Source organism: Eucalyptus grandis, chromosome 1, assembly GCF_016545825.1.
Source record: "Eucalyptus grandis isolate ANBG69807.140 chromosome 1, ASM1654582v1, whole genome shotgun sequence".
Taxonomy (NCBI): Eukaryota; Viridiplantae; Streptophyta; class Magnoliopsida; order Myrtales; family Myrtaceae; genus Eucalyptus; species Eucalyptus grandis.
The window spans coordinates 1066068-1081310 of NC_052612.1; the positions used below are offsets into that span (position 1 = coordinate 1066068).

Genomic DNA, 15243 nt, shown 5'->3' on the forward strand with positions numbered 1-15243 from the left:
TATCACTAATTTCATTCAAATCGTTCCCAAACCACAAGAACATAACGACAGTCAAAAGGCGCCAGCAGCGAATACAATTCAGACATAATCAAAAAAAAAAAAAAATGCGACGCATTGTCGAATCAACACTACACAATTCGCAAACCTCCCCTTACCCCCCCAAGCCCGAATTCAGGCATAATCTGGCAGAAACGCGAGGCGTTGACGAATTGACACTACACGATTCGCAAACCCCCTTTCCCCCAATCAGAAGAAACACGACGCGTTGACAAGGATGGAGGATAGGAGAGTGAAGATTAGGGGATTTAAGGTGATTTGGAAAGCAGGTCAAAAAAAATATCTGCATCTCATGTAGATTGGGAGGTAGATTGGGAGGACTTAAGATCTATGTAGCAATTCTTATTTATATATATATGTGTGCACGCGTGTGCGTGGTTGAAACTCGAGATGTGATACGTTAATCCCATATTTAAGGTTGATGGGCTATCGCAAATTCATACGAGAGCAGTACCAAGGAGGGTAATCATCGGACGGAACTTTAACTTGGAGAGAAAAGAGGGTGAGCCAAGCGAGTCCAATTGGGGGGAGGGCATTGAGTGTGTGAAAGCTGACAAGCAGCTGTGGCAGCAACGGCTAACCAGTGCCAATATGCTCGAGCATCTAGTGGTGGAGCTTGCGCTAAGTCTTGGAGCCAGTATAGGTGGGTGACTTTGGAAGCGCTACCAATGGTCATCACTAAGCCTAGCATATTGCCAAGTTCGCTCATGGCAGCGGTGGCGGCATTAAATCACAGTGACTACTAGCAGCGAGTGATGACATTGTTTGAGTCCGACGGTAGCTCAATTTGTTCTTTTACTCTCTTTTTCATCTTCCCCGTGATGTAATTAAGGGTTTGCTTATGGTGCCTAGAGCACAATGTCGAAAGCCGTCGGTTCATTTTCATCATAATATGATACAAAGGAACTTGAGTTACAACATCTCAATGACAATTACATGAAATAACTATATTTACAATCAAATTCACATTTGCCACATTCATTACCGTATTACGTAACACGATGCTACACGTCTAAAATATGAATTTTCACACATTTAATTACCCTTCTCGCCTAATTTGAACTTTGATTTAGCAAGAAGGGCATTTCATCTTCAATCGACCAGAACAAACTCACTAACACGTACACATTCTAATCAATCTCCATTGTGGAAATGGCTTCATCTATAATCTCCTGAAGTTCCTTCATTCTTTGCCTCGTCAACGCAACGCATTCCTGCAAGCACAGCAACATTTCCCATCATCATCACATTAAAGCTACCATTTGGACTATTATACAATCTCTATATGAAAGGTGTTGAAAGGTATAAACCTCACATATATAGTTTTTCCCTTTCTTTCCCTGGGATAGAAATAGATTCATTATCCCAGATTCATTTTAAAAACCAAGGAAATGAAAACAATAAAATGAAAGACCAACCAGATGGGCCAAGGAACTGCCAACATCCTAAAGTCCATTAATCCTGGCAAATAACATGTGTATAATCATGTATATAAAGTAGACACAGTTGCTTATCCAATGTGCACTACATTACTTCGTATCTTTCAGGCTATTAGCTCTTGAAAACACTTGCACCCCGGATTGTCATGTCATCCGTTGAACCACCATTTGCATAAGAAGCTTATCAACTTCCACAAGTTACGGAATGTTCTACATGCCACATCGGGCTTGTCCACTAACCAACTACGAGTTAAAGAACACAAGACCCGTCTATTGCATAATTAAATTGACTGGAGTACAGTTAGAGCAAGAATGCAGTTGACTCAACAGTATGAAAGCCATTAACCATTTGATCCCAATCGCATGAAATGGGGCCTCTAAGTACAATTCTCAAACAATGAATGAACAAATAAATGAAATGAGGAACAAGGAGAAAATAACCTGAATAGCCGATGTATGTGCAAGAACTGGTCCACCTGGCTTATAGAGAGAGACAAGTTGACCAGATGAATTCAAAACCACAGTCATGAACGTTTCCATTATGGACTCTTCTTCAAAAGTAGGGCAAGATGTAGTTCCTGTGAAGAATGCAAGTCAGGGAAAACGGAATGCTTTTCAACAAGAGTTTTCTCCTCTCTTTGTCGACAGGTTCTTTATCCAATTTTTCACCCTCAAGTTCCTCAGAGACCATCACCATTCTTCCTTCATCATTCAAAGAAACCACCGGGATATGCACTACAAGGTCCAAAACAACACAATTTTTCAAGTGATTGTCCGGGAAGTGACATGAAATCCCCAGAAGAATAGAGGAAAAGGAAACACATAGCATCAATATGAGGATGCAATCTTTGGTACCACAATGAAAGAATATCAAAAGTGAGAGCGTAAACAAGGCATGACAGATCAGCAAAAGAAAAGGAAAAAGCCTTTTGAATGTTCATCAAATGAAAAATCATTGTTAGTAGCTAGATCTTCCTTAAATCATAAGTTTCAACCTGAAATTATTGCACTGGAAACCCAAACATCTAGGACTATGTTCAATAGAATCACAAAACTTCTCAAATTTTCAATGAAGCCCTTTAACTTCTTAAGAGATTGCATGAGCAGTTAGTTTGTATAAGACTGGTGCTCTTATCTATCTCATTGAAGAATAGAGGATTATTCAACTGGGTCTTCATTTATTGGTAGAAAAATGAGAAACCATGAAATGTTTAACGTCAATGGCTTTCCCGGTCAGATTCAAAATCAGGCTAAGAGCACAAAGAAAGATTTTGTTGATCACCATAGACTTTAGCAAAGGCAAGTGGGATAATTACGACTCTTCCTTCCTTAGGTGATTCTTATTGCTTTTCTCTGTCAGCAACTTGTACCAAGTATCTCTTTGAAATGCAAATCAGTTGAGCTAGAGTCTATTCATAAGCAAATAACCTTAAGAATTTATTAAGCTAGAGCTATCTGACATTCATAAGCAAGTCACACATCTTTTGCAATCATAGACAACTGCAATTTGGAGCAAAATCACAAGATGTAATATATTGAAGATCCATTTTATATCAACTCACAAAGTCATCAACCAAGTGGTAGAATAGGCTACGCAAGAAAAAGAAAGCCAAAAATCAAGTCAAACAAAAATGTCAGCATCTAAATTGTGAAGGATGAAATATCTTACAATGAGAAAATGCAGCAACCGCTGAAGCAAAGCAGCATCAAGACAATATATATTCTGCAACACATGAAAAATAAATGTAAGCAAGAACATTCTGAGGCAACATGTATGGTATTTATTGAAGTAGCTCTCCCAGCAAAAAGTTGCCCCCAGTCACAAGGTCCAAAGATTAATGCAGCTAAAGAGAAAACCCTGCACTCTATCCTAAATTACGCATCATAACATCTGGCATGAAGTATTACCAGGTACGCCATCCAAGCTGCTTTTCCTTTGATCAGGGATAGCTCCTTCAGATCAATCATCCCAGAGCTGCAATAACCAAATGATTACTGATTCCAGCACATGACCCAAGAAGGTATTAAAACATAAAATCGTTTTAAGAAACTGGAATATAATTGGCGGACATGAATGCATGGATTTGAAATTTGAATTGTTCTAACCTCGGCTTGATGCTTTAATTTGGTGAAACTACACAGATTGCAAGAAGTTAAATGTTATTCAGAAATTTACATGGACAAAAATATATTTTCCGATCAATTAGTGTTCCTTCAACACATTCTTTTTGGTTGGAAATGTTGTTTCCTATAAATTAAATGAGTACACAAATACAAGTCTCATAAACTGTAATTTTAAAATTATTTCTTGCTGTATAATTCATTGTCGGATGTTGTGTGATGTGATGAGTTTTTTTTTTTTTTTTTTTTTTTTTTCATACTATTTGCAATAATCGCCCTTTTGAACATTCACATTGTTGCATACTAGCCTGCAGATTTCGAAAATGATTTAGCTTATCCCCTACCTTCTCTAGTTTTTCAGTCTGCATGACCATAGAATGTTACCTAAAATCTTGTTGTCCTAAAGCATTAGGACAGGAGGCCATTCTCCAAAGATCGATTAGCAAAAGCGTGGCTTTGTTAAAGCTCGACAGATTCTCCAACCCCATTCTGCCTCCCGTTTTCTGCCTTTGCTAGTTCCTCCCATCTTCTCCGGCGTATTCGATTGCCATTTTAGAATTTTTCCAACAAAAAAAAAAAAAAATCTGATTTTTCGCTGGATTGCCCTACAAACAGAGACTGGAGTTTTAAATATTGACATGGCATGGGTTGGCAGTGCATGCGTTACTGTTTTAATAAGTACTTTTTCCTAGCTTTCAACAGTCTCTTTTCCTTTCCTCCCCCCACCCCCCTTCAAGTTTCGAAAATTCTTCCATACAATGAATTGCAAAAGACAGATCTCATTTTTTGGGACAGTGTATGAAATTTTACTTATTTTTACCACCTTGACAACAGTTTTTGGTTGTCAGCAGGATAAACATTGCAAGATACATCTTTACCCAAAAAAAAACATTGCAAGATACATCTTTACCCAAAAAAAAACATTGCAAGATACAAAGTAATCTTTAGGAGCCACGCGTGTCTTGATGTGGATCATTATATGAAGTACATAGATGTGGTAGTTTATATGTGCCAATAGGAATTGGTCAAGCTAAATTTTAGCACTATACCATTCAAAGAAAATTTTCTTTTCTTTTCTTTTTTATCGAAATAATTCTATTGACCCCAATTTTCGAGTAACCGTAGGAGTATAAACAATATGTTCCACAAGAAACCTAATCTGTTCTTGATTAGATGATTAGTGAGAAAAGATTAGCATTATCTTAATTGTGCAGTGCTTAAAACTTTTGTGAAATTTCAATGCGGTCCAAGTGCAGCGATATGCCGGAAGAGAGAGCCTAAGCAGAGGAAGTATAGGGAGGGACGAGTCTAAGCAGTACTAGTACAGAGAGGAGATGGAGGAATCTAAGCATAAATAGGATGGAGGGCATGGACATGGAGGAGGCTAGGGTGAGTACAGGAAGAGTGGAATCAAAGGGAGTCTAAGCATAAATAGGATGGAGGACATGTACATGGAGGAGGGCAGTGGGAGTACAGGGAGGAGGGAGAAGTGGAAGCAGCAGAAGCGGAGGGAGCAGTGGAAGCAGCAGAAGAGGGAGGAGCGGGAGCAGTGGAAGCAGCAGGAATGGCAGCGGGGAAGAGGAAGTGGGGGAAGCAGTGAGAGGAAGTTTTCAAGATATTTGTTTGGGGGCGTTCTTGGTGTGCCTTTTTTGTGCATTGTGTTTTAGCCTTTCTCTGCTTAATAACAAGGAAACAAGTCGATAAACAGATGGGTTATGGATGCTTCTTTCATTTTTTGATCAGCATGGGATGGTAAACGGTGCCGTTCAAACTTGTAAGGAGATTTTCCATAGATTTGATAAGTATCTCAACTTCTGTAATTCAATCATCTCTGAAAATTCTGATCCCGGTGCTTGTGGTTGGGCATATGGTATGAAAATATTTGATCTCAAAGAGCGGAAGAAGAGAAACATCATGGGAATATATCACCGATAGCAAGAAATTAACGAGGATAGGACATTGTGGGTAGTCGGTGTCTTACCCCCTGGATTGGTCACTTTCTACAATCTGACTAAATAGTTCGATCAGAGGTGGCATGCGTTTACACTCGGCTATGATCCAGCACTCAACCGGACAGAAATGGACAATGCAGTAGTCATTCATTACAATGGAAACTGTAAACCATGGTTGGATTTGGCAGTCTCCAACTATTTTGTAAATCTATGATTAGTCTTGAAGGGGAACAATGCAGCTGTGTATGCTTAATAAACCAATGAAAGAGAAGGAACTTTGCAATGCAATTACATTTCAACCTGACATTCCTGAGAATTGCCGACACGGTCTCGCGGGTTAGAGAACTGTCCTCCAATGGAAGATGGCATGAAGTGTTAGTCCACTTTAACGAAGCGAAGTGAGCAGGAATTGAAATCACTGAGCCTTCCATGATTAATTCTGTCGTCAAAGCGTCTTTCAAAGCTATCCGATAAACAAGGGAAGTCCATCCATGCTTGTGTGCTCAAGCAGGGTCTCGATACATTCTCTTCCATCAGCAATTCCATCATGGATTCGTACATGAAGTGCAGGGACTTGGAATCCGCGTTGGGCGCCTTCCGGTCAATGCAAAGCAGGGATTCCGTGTCGCAGAATGTGCTCACTCATAGGTTTCTTCATCAAGGAAATTTGGGATGAAGGTTGTCATGATTTCGGCGAGCCCGAGTTGATGGATTCGAACCCAATGTCTCCACTTTGGTACTGGTTCTCCAGGCGCATATGTGGATGTTGATATGGAGCAAGCAGATGGACTTTCATACACTCTTGAAGTTCATCAACGAGTGGAGTGGGCACATTGATCTCGATTCAATCTTAGGAATGCAGAGACATTATGCAAATGTGCGGGGATAGTTTGTTCAAAACAGAGATGAACATGAAAAGGCACAAGGTTTCAGGATGTGCCCGAACAATATATGATGAAGTATGATTACCTGACTTAATGTGAAAACATTGGATCAGCATTTAAATTAGGGGGAAAATCTCTCCTTCCCCTGCCAAAGGAGGTGTGTTGAGGCAAAACCGTCAAATTTATCACTAAAGGATGTATCATTGAGCCCAATTAAGTACTGAAATAACACATTCTATTTTCTTTTCTCACGGAATAATTGAGGCAATTCCTGATGAATGAAGACATGAAGCAAAAATGAAATTGGTTCAACACAAGAAGGGTGTATTGTTCCTAAATTAGTCCAATTCAAGTTTGAAATGCAAGTAACATGTCCCATCTCTTATAGGACAAGGCGCACATCAACCGCGGGAGCGACGCCTTCTACCAAGTTGGCATGCTAAGGCCCGACCATCCATTTTGTTGTAAAGGATGTATATCGTTTGTAAAATGATTTCTAGTCAAGTGTGAAAATAGCATGCCCAGTCTTCTAAATGTCTCTTTGAGCAGAGCATTTGAAAAGAGCAAGAATTGAACTTTGTGGATTATCATATGCAGTAAAGAAATGTTTTCATAAATAAAATCAAGGCATAGAGGCATTTTTCAAGCAATCCTGTCACTTTAGGTGATTTATGTCATGCATATCATGCATATATCCTTCATAATATTTTCCTAACATGTGTCGTCGTCATTCTTGATAGGAAATGTCAATACCCGAAAAACAAAAACACGTGAAGGGTAAATTGTATCGATTCTAATTGCTGATTTTGATACTGTTTCTAACGCGATTCTCTTTTCCTTTGATTTGGATTACATCAAACACTTGTAAGAGGTGTGGTACCATTCTGATTAGTGGTTCTGTTAATGGTTACGATGATTATAACACAAGCTTGTAGGATTTTTAGTAGGAAATGACAATGATAGTAGATGTTCCAATTAAAAAAGCTAGCACAAGTCGAGAAAGGAAACAAATTACTTGTACTTTGAGCTGTTCACAAGGTGATATGCTTCTTTTTGGATTTATGAGGTTCCTGTGTTTCTCATAACCATGAGAAGAGAGAAAAGGTTTTGGGGGGGTGGTACATTGCTAACTTGACGGTACCATTTGCTTTGTATCATTTATATATGATGAGTTGCCGAAAGATTGTCTCCCCTCTGATTAACGTAACTTGTTCTTCACATGCAGAGTCTTGACTGTATAATATGTCAGCCTTTGGAAGGTACAAATGCTCAATACTAGACATGCAAGCTAGGTTGCTGTTAGACACGCTGGGGAAGGGTATTGAGTCTGCTTTGGTGTATCCTCAAGCATTAGTAGCTGAGCCATGGTAGGCATTAAGTGAAATTTTTCTGGATTGATTCTTGTAGGAGTTATGTGAAGATCAATTTGTTGGAGATATGCGAGATATGCGAATATCAATTTGGGATCATAATTGATCTATAGTATCGTTTCAAAAATCAATATAGAATTAGATTTGATATTTTTGATTTCTTGTATTCGGTCTTATTCCTTCTTTAGTTATATATCGATTGTATTATAAATAGGAGCGTATTCTTGTAAAGGACGATTCATTTAATACAGAATACACATTTCTCCCAAGTCTCTCCTTTTTCTTTCATTTTGTAACAATCCTGAAGCTCTTCCCGTTGAACTGGCACTTGTCCCAACTATACAGGTACTTTCACCTTCATTTTGATTTTTGCTCTTAGATCTCCTTGTTGTGACATGGAAGTTTGAAATGCGGATCTTCTGGCTGTGTTTTTACCATGGCTTGAGGCCGTTATTTTGATGGCTATCTTCATATCTGGCTTCTAAACTGAAATTCCTTTATGGGCACTGTGATGGTGAAATTGATTTACAAAAGATGGAGGACAAATAATCTTTTTAAGTAAAGAAACGTAGCTTTTGCTGAAAAAGTGGTTGCCCAGATATCTTTTGGCTTTCAAATGATGCTATGTGAGAAATATATCAAGATCGTCATTCGATTCGTGAAATAAATGGCTATGACATATTCTTGCATAGAGTTGTCTTAAGGTTGCATTCACTTTCAAATGCCATGCATTTGTCGTGTATCCTGCAGCTGTCTCCTCCCCATATTGTCGACCTTTTCTTCAATCAAGACCACGGCAATTGATTTCAGCTGAAACAAAGTAATATAGTATACATGTTTCAGACTGTCAAAAGTGTCTCACAGGCTTATGTTGATGCAGTTCTTGATCTGGCTTGACATTTTATCACCAATTTCATTCAACCTTTACTTGATGCAGTTTTTTATGCAGTTCTTGATCTGGCTTATGCTGTCTCCCCCCATGTTGTCGACCTTTTCTTCAAACCAGACTATGGCAATTGACTTCAGTTGAAATACAGATATGATATTATCCATGTTTCAGATTGTCAAAGGTGTCTCGCAGGCTTATGTTGATGCAGTTCTTGATCTGGCTTCACATTTTAAAATTGTTCCCAAACCACAAGAACATAACCATAATCAAAAGGCGCCAGCAGCAAATTAAGTTCAGGCATAATCAGAAAGAAAAACGCAACCGCGTTGACGGCTCGACACTACACGATTCGCAAAAACCCCCTCCCCCCCAAGCTGCAGCCATTAGCCCGACAATTACCAAATGAATTCGAGCCATGAATCTACTCCATATCGTCTCCAACCCAAATTAAATTAACCCCAAGAAAACACGATTAAACAGCGCAGCTTGACCCGCAGAAACCACCGCCTCCGACCAAATCCTTAACAGACTAGCAGATGAACAAATTTGAGGAATTCCTCTCTGCACAACCGACCCAGGCGACAAATTGTTTTTGAAAATAAAAAAGAGAATGTAATGAAAACGCGTTCGGGTAATCTAGCATAGTGAAGTCTCCATATTCATTTAATCTCTCTCACACACTTAATTTCGATTTCTGATTAATCTATTAAAAGCTGATTAGGTCTCGTGGTGGTGCTCGGCCTTGATTGATGGTGCGGCGAGGATGGGTAGTCTCTACCTGATGTGACTCCCGTCCGTGGGATGGTGCTCGTGCGGCTCTCGGTGAATCCAAGTCAACAATTGAATCTCTCTGAGAAGCTTCATTGAGTTTGCCGATGGCCAGCAAACACCCAAAGTACAACTTTTCCCCCTACCCTGGGAATTTCTCACACCACCATGTCGAACAGATTGCTCGATATAGTCTTTTTTGTTTATCATTGTGGATATATGTTATGATGGTTATCTCTTAATGCTAGTGATTTCTCTTAGTTGGATTGTTTTTCAAGATGTTATCTTCAGGTTGCCACATCAATTTATATTTTAACAGTAGATATAATTTGAGATTTTTTATGGTACAAACCTTAAAAAAGAATTGGGTCTTTTGAGTTGACTTGATTAACTATGATCTTTCAAATAGTTGGCAATTTTGCAAAAGTGGAAGTTCATTTGCTGCTTCTTTGTTCCTTGTATCTACGAGCGACGGAATACTTAGAATTAGAGTTGATTTTGAGGACAAGTATGGAGGATAGGAGAGTGAAGATTAGAAGATTTAAAGTGATTTGGAAAGCTCATCAAAAAACTATATGCATCTCATGTGGATTGGGAGGGACTTGAAGATCTATGTGGCAATTCTTGTTTATATATACATATGCATAACCCCATACTTGAGGTATCGGCCATTGCAAATTCATACAAGAACAGCACCAAGAAAGGTAATCATCAGACATAACTTTAACTCAAAGAGAAAGAGGGTGAGCCAAGCGATTCGAATTGGGGGAGGCTATTGAGTGTGTGAAAGCCCGCGACTTAGTGATAGTGGTGGCAATAGTGGCAACTAGTGCCAAGATGCTCGAGCATCTAGTGGTGGACATGGCACAAAGTCTTGGGGCCAGTATTGGTGGGTGACTTTGGAAGTGCTACCAATGGCCACGACTAAATCTAGCATAATGGATGAGTTCACTCATAGCGGTGGTTAAAATCACTTTTGAAAGTGTTACGCAACATGACGCTATACGTCTAAAACATGAATTTTCACACATTTAATTACCCTTCTTGCCTAATTTGAACTTTGATTTAGCAAGAAGGTTATTTCATCTTGAATAAGATTACGAGTCACGGAAATTTGACATGTCACGCGTTTATTAACAATGTTACTTAGCTTGACGACACATAATTATAATATGAAATTTCACGGACATAATTATGCTTATTGATTAATATGATCTTCAATTTAGCACAAAGGGTATATTTATGTCCAATGTGTGGATTAATGTTCATGGGTATCAATCTAGATCCAATACTATTTCAAGTGTGTTTAAAAACATCGTGGGGAAAGCTTTTAGAAAAATGTAAAGAATTTTCAGTGAGAGGTTTTTCCAAAATGCAAATAGCATTTGATAAGATGTAATTTATAAACATAACTTTAACTTAAATATCATTTGAAAAACACTATACTTTGTAAAGGTCCATGCTATTTTTTTTTTTTTAATTTTCAAACATTTGTTGACGAAACTCGGCAATACAAGACCGGCTTGCTAATAACTAAATCTAGTCTCGTTGGTGGCTCGCTGGCCTCGAACTCCGGCAACGTTGATTGAGGTGTGGACATTTTTAAATTATAGAAGATTAGAAAAGTTAAAGTTGGAAAAAATGTATATTTATTTTTCGAAAATACTCCAAACTCAAAGTACTTCTAGGATTTTGGAAATGCAACAAATTTCACCAAAGAAATTTGTGGAGCCATATTTGCATTTATCTAGGATATTTTTTAAAGCCCAATGGGCTTTGAGAAGGTGGTTTCCCAGACTCACACTTCGCCGTCAAACGACACGTGGCGAAATTGGAGGGAGAGTTGACGGGGACAACCCCGCCCTACCCGGTCGACGAATTTGAAGGCCGCGGCCTCCCGACCAAAGCCCAACCCCCACCCGCCCCCACGTTCCCTTTCCACGCTTGACTAAGGCGTTGCTGCTCCGCAAATGCCCTCTCCCTCTCCCCTTATTTACCCGAATGCCACCCCAGTCGTCGCCGTAATTTCGGCGACTCCACGAGGGCCGTCGAGTCCAAATGGGGGGGAGAATTTGGGATTCGTCATCATGGTAGTGTAGCGCAGGTGCAGGTACGGAAGCGAAGGGAGCCAGGCTTCTCTGTATCTCTCTCTCTCTCTCGCTCTGTGTCTAGCGCGTTTTCGCGTCCTCAACTCTTCGGGCGATCGCCTCCTTTTGACTTCGTCGCGATGGAGAAGAAGGACGATCCGACATTTCCCGGGAAACTGCTCGATTCTCGTGTGGTTCGTTGCTTCTGCAATGGAACCGGCGTTAATTCTGTCTCGGCGAGCAATCGCGCTGTCCTACTCCTCATTAGCTTAGCTGCGGGTTTTTTGAGAGATGATGCTGGAGATGGGGTTCAATTGCGGGTCTTTGTAAAAGCAGAAGATGAAACCGACAATCGGGAATTCCTCATTAGACGAAAGAGAGAGAAATGGGTGGGGTTCAATTGCTCTTTGTAAAAGCAAAGACTGATACCGATACACGGCACGCAAATAACACGACACGATACGATATACCAACACGTTATAAAAAATAAATAATTCCGCATTGGCTCGTATTGTATATTATATATATTTTATATAATTATTTTTATGATTATTTCAATTAAATTAATATGATTCAAATTCACAAATAAATAAATAATAACAAAATCCTATAATAAATTTACACTAAAAATATTAATCCACAATTTATTAATATCATTCATTGTTTCAATTTAACAAATTCAATTCCATTTCAATAAATCCATAAAACTTGGAAAGAAAAAAAAAGTAATTCACATTCTAGACTTGCATGTCAAATGTGTCAAAAGAAAAAGAAAAAATTTGAGGTTAAATTGTGTATTACGTGAGAGTAAGAGTCAAAAGAGAAAAAAAGAAAATATTAAATTTTTTTGCTTTCCTAATTTGTTATTTTTATTATTGATTTTTATTTTTTCATATATATATTTTGACACTTCATTTATTGAAAATTTTTAAAATTAACCTCGCATGTTATGATCATGTATTGGAAAGTCGTATGTCAAAATTCTGAGTCAAGTGTCAAAAAATGTCGAAAAAGTTGACTAGATATTGGATTTTTTATACGTGTTAATCGAATGTTGAAGAGTATCGGACACGTGTCGAAGTGTTCACAATGACACGAAGGCTTTTGAAGAGTTCCTAGGTGGAGAATGGGGCAAGCACGATGAATCTTGGTGGCGTTAAAATGAGATGAACCATGTACATGCTACACGGTGGTGGCTCTTAGAATGGACAAAAGAATACAACTAGATGGTCCTTTTCATAGGTATTCAAATCACATGCATGAGGTCCTAATCTTTAAAAAAAATGTTAATGTCATTACATAAATCTATTAAATTTAAAAGATGAAAAACACTTGAAACATTAATTTTACAACTAATAACGAAATCATTATGTAATGAAATGACTTCTAATTCCTTTTGCTCAAATTAAATTGCTCTAAGAGGACTCTCTAGTGACCTAAAATTAAGACCAATGATATCGATTATACATAAAATAAATGAAGTAAAGAGAAAATCAAGATAAGAATAATGAATTATAAAAGAAAAAAGTTTACTTTCCTGATCCTAATCTCATAGATGAAGATGTGCAGGGACCTAAAACATTACAAAATCAATCTTAAAATTACATGAGTCAAAGCTAAAGTTTTTTAAAAAAAAAAAAGAGAGAGAAACGACTCAGTCAATTGAATGCCTTTTATTAGAATATCATCACGTTTTTTTTTTTTTTTTTTTTTTTTTTTGTCAAGCTAGAATATCATCACGTTGGGTTATCAAGAAAACGCTAACGCTTTGGCTAAAGTTTGACCGTCTTTTTCCTTGGCCGACGACCGTTGAGCCAAGCATCATCCAAATTAAAATTAACTAATAGAGAGACGACGCGCGCGCTCGTGTTGCTCAGACGAAGATGGGCCCGACCCTCGCCAGGTTGGAGGTGACGCAGACCTGCTTACTTAAACGAAGACGCGCGCTCGTGTTGCTCCTACCCTCGTCTGCACTCATCGACGTCCCAGCTCCAGCCCGTGATCGACGACGACAGCACTGCCCCCCCCACTCCTGACGCCTGCTGCTCGCCGCCGCCGCCTCCCTTCTTCCGACGAGCTGCTTTACTGTCCAACCCACGCACGACGAGCTCCGAAGGCACTGCCCTCTCCTCTTGCCGAACCTGTCTGTCGGCATTCCTCTATCTCCAAAAAAAAAAAGATCCTCCCTCAAATTTGGGATTCTGAAGCTGACAGCCTTTTTTGTGTAGCAATTCTTCTCTAGGCCTTGATTTCTTTTTTCGTATTTTTTCGTCGGGTCCGGCCCGGCGGGAGGCCATCGTGTCCGTCGCTGAACCTAATGAGCTCCCCCTGCTTCCCACACCTCCAGCTACCGGAGACGACGCAGCTGCTCTCTGTCCCCAGGAACTGCCGTTGCATCCTGATCCCGAGCCGACGTGCTTGTGATCCTTCCTCGTGACGACGAAACCACTTTCTGTTTTCGCAGGTTCGCTCGGCGTCCCTTACGGCTTCGTCTTGCGTTGCCACCCGCGGCCCAAAGTCACTACTGAGATGAGATGAGCCGAGCTGTGTCACAAATTGTTGGCCTAATCACCGCCGCGCGCACCTTGCCAAACTGCCACCGTGGCCATCCTTTGCTAGGGAGCACCGTATCGGTCATCCGTCAAGGCGATTCCGATGAAGTCCAAATTTGGCACTATTATACTGTGAAGTTAGGTAAAATCTCGTCCGAATTTATTTGCGTTTTTGCATGTGATTGTGCACTCTGAGCAGAAATCACCTTCGCTAAATCTATTTGCACACGCCTTCAGCTTGCTGGATGATCTTTCTTCGTGCCTGTGTGCTGACCACTTACCATTAACGTACAGTATATTCCCGAGGATCTCCGTCTTCATCTCTGTGTGCTCGGCCGCGGAAGCATTCCAAAAACCTCAGCTCACTTCTTAGCCAGGCCACGCCACACCAAGTTACCAACCTTTTTTTCTCTTCTAGGGAGAGAGAGAGGGGTCTGGAAGTAATATGCTTGCCAAATATGGCACACTCAAACACTAGAGCATCATCAGAAGTTCAGTACGATGTGTACTTGAGTTTTAGTGGAGCAGATACTCATTTTGACTTTGCGGACTTCCTCAATAGAGACTTGAATAATGCCGGAATCTGCGTATTTAGGGACGAAGATGCAATCAAGGTGGGTGATAAGATTGGTGAGACAATTCTACAAGCTATTGACAACTGTAAAATCTACATACCCATCATTTCTAAAACTTATCATGACCGCAAATGGTGTCTTGTTGAGCTTGAACACATGATGAACAATGTATCTCAGTCAAAGGGTAGAGAAAAGATTTTCCCCATCTTTTATAAGGTGGAACCTAGGGATGTTAAAAATTGGACTCCACGCCCAATGAATGCTTCCTCCGAAATCGAACTTAGGGCGTTCAAAGAGGCACTTGCAAAGGTTGGTCAAATCAAGGGATGGAAGGTCAAGGAGGGACAAAGGTAAAAGTACCTTTAAGACCCCTGCCTAATTCTTTTTCTTCTTTTTTTGGGGTTTTTGTTTTAGGGGATAAAATCTTGCCCTATCAAATCATTTATTTTCTTCTTCTTTATTAAATGGAAAATTTTGAAAACTACCTCTGACTCCAAGTGCTGCTCCTATTGAACTTTACATCCTCTACTCGAGACACGTTCCCTAATA

General features: G+C 39.7%; 1 long non-coding RNA gene and 1 pseudogene across 1 annotated transcript; one reads left to right on the plus strand and one right to left on the minus strand.

The window, feature by feature from the left end:
* Positions 1–1797: 1797 nt before the first annotated feature.
* LOC120293573 lies at positions 1798–3491 on the minus strand (annotated as a pseudogene).
* Positions 3492–7458: 3967 nt separating this feature from the next.
* On the plus strand, positions 7459–8092 carry LOC120293593. Its single transcript, XR_005551564.1, has 2 exons — positions 7459–7771; positions 7861–8092. It is a non-coding gene; the product is annotated as an uncharacterized LOC120293593 (long non-coding RNA).
* Positions 8093–15243: the final 7151 nt, after the last annotated feature.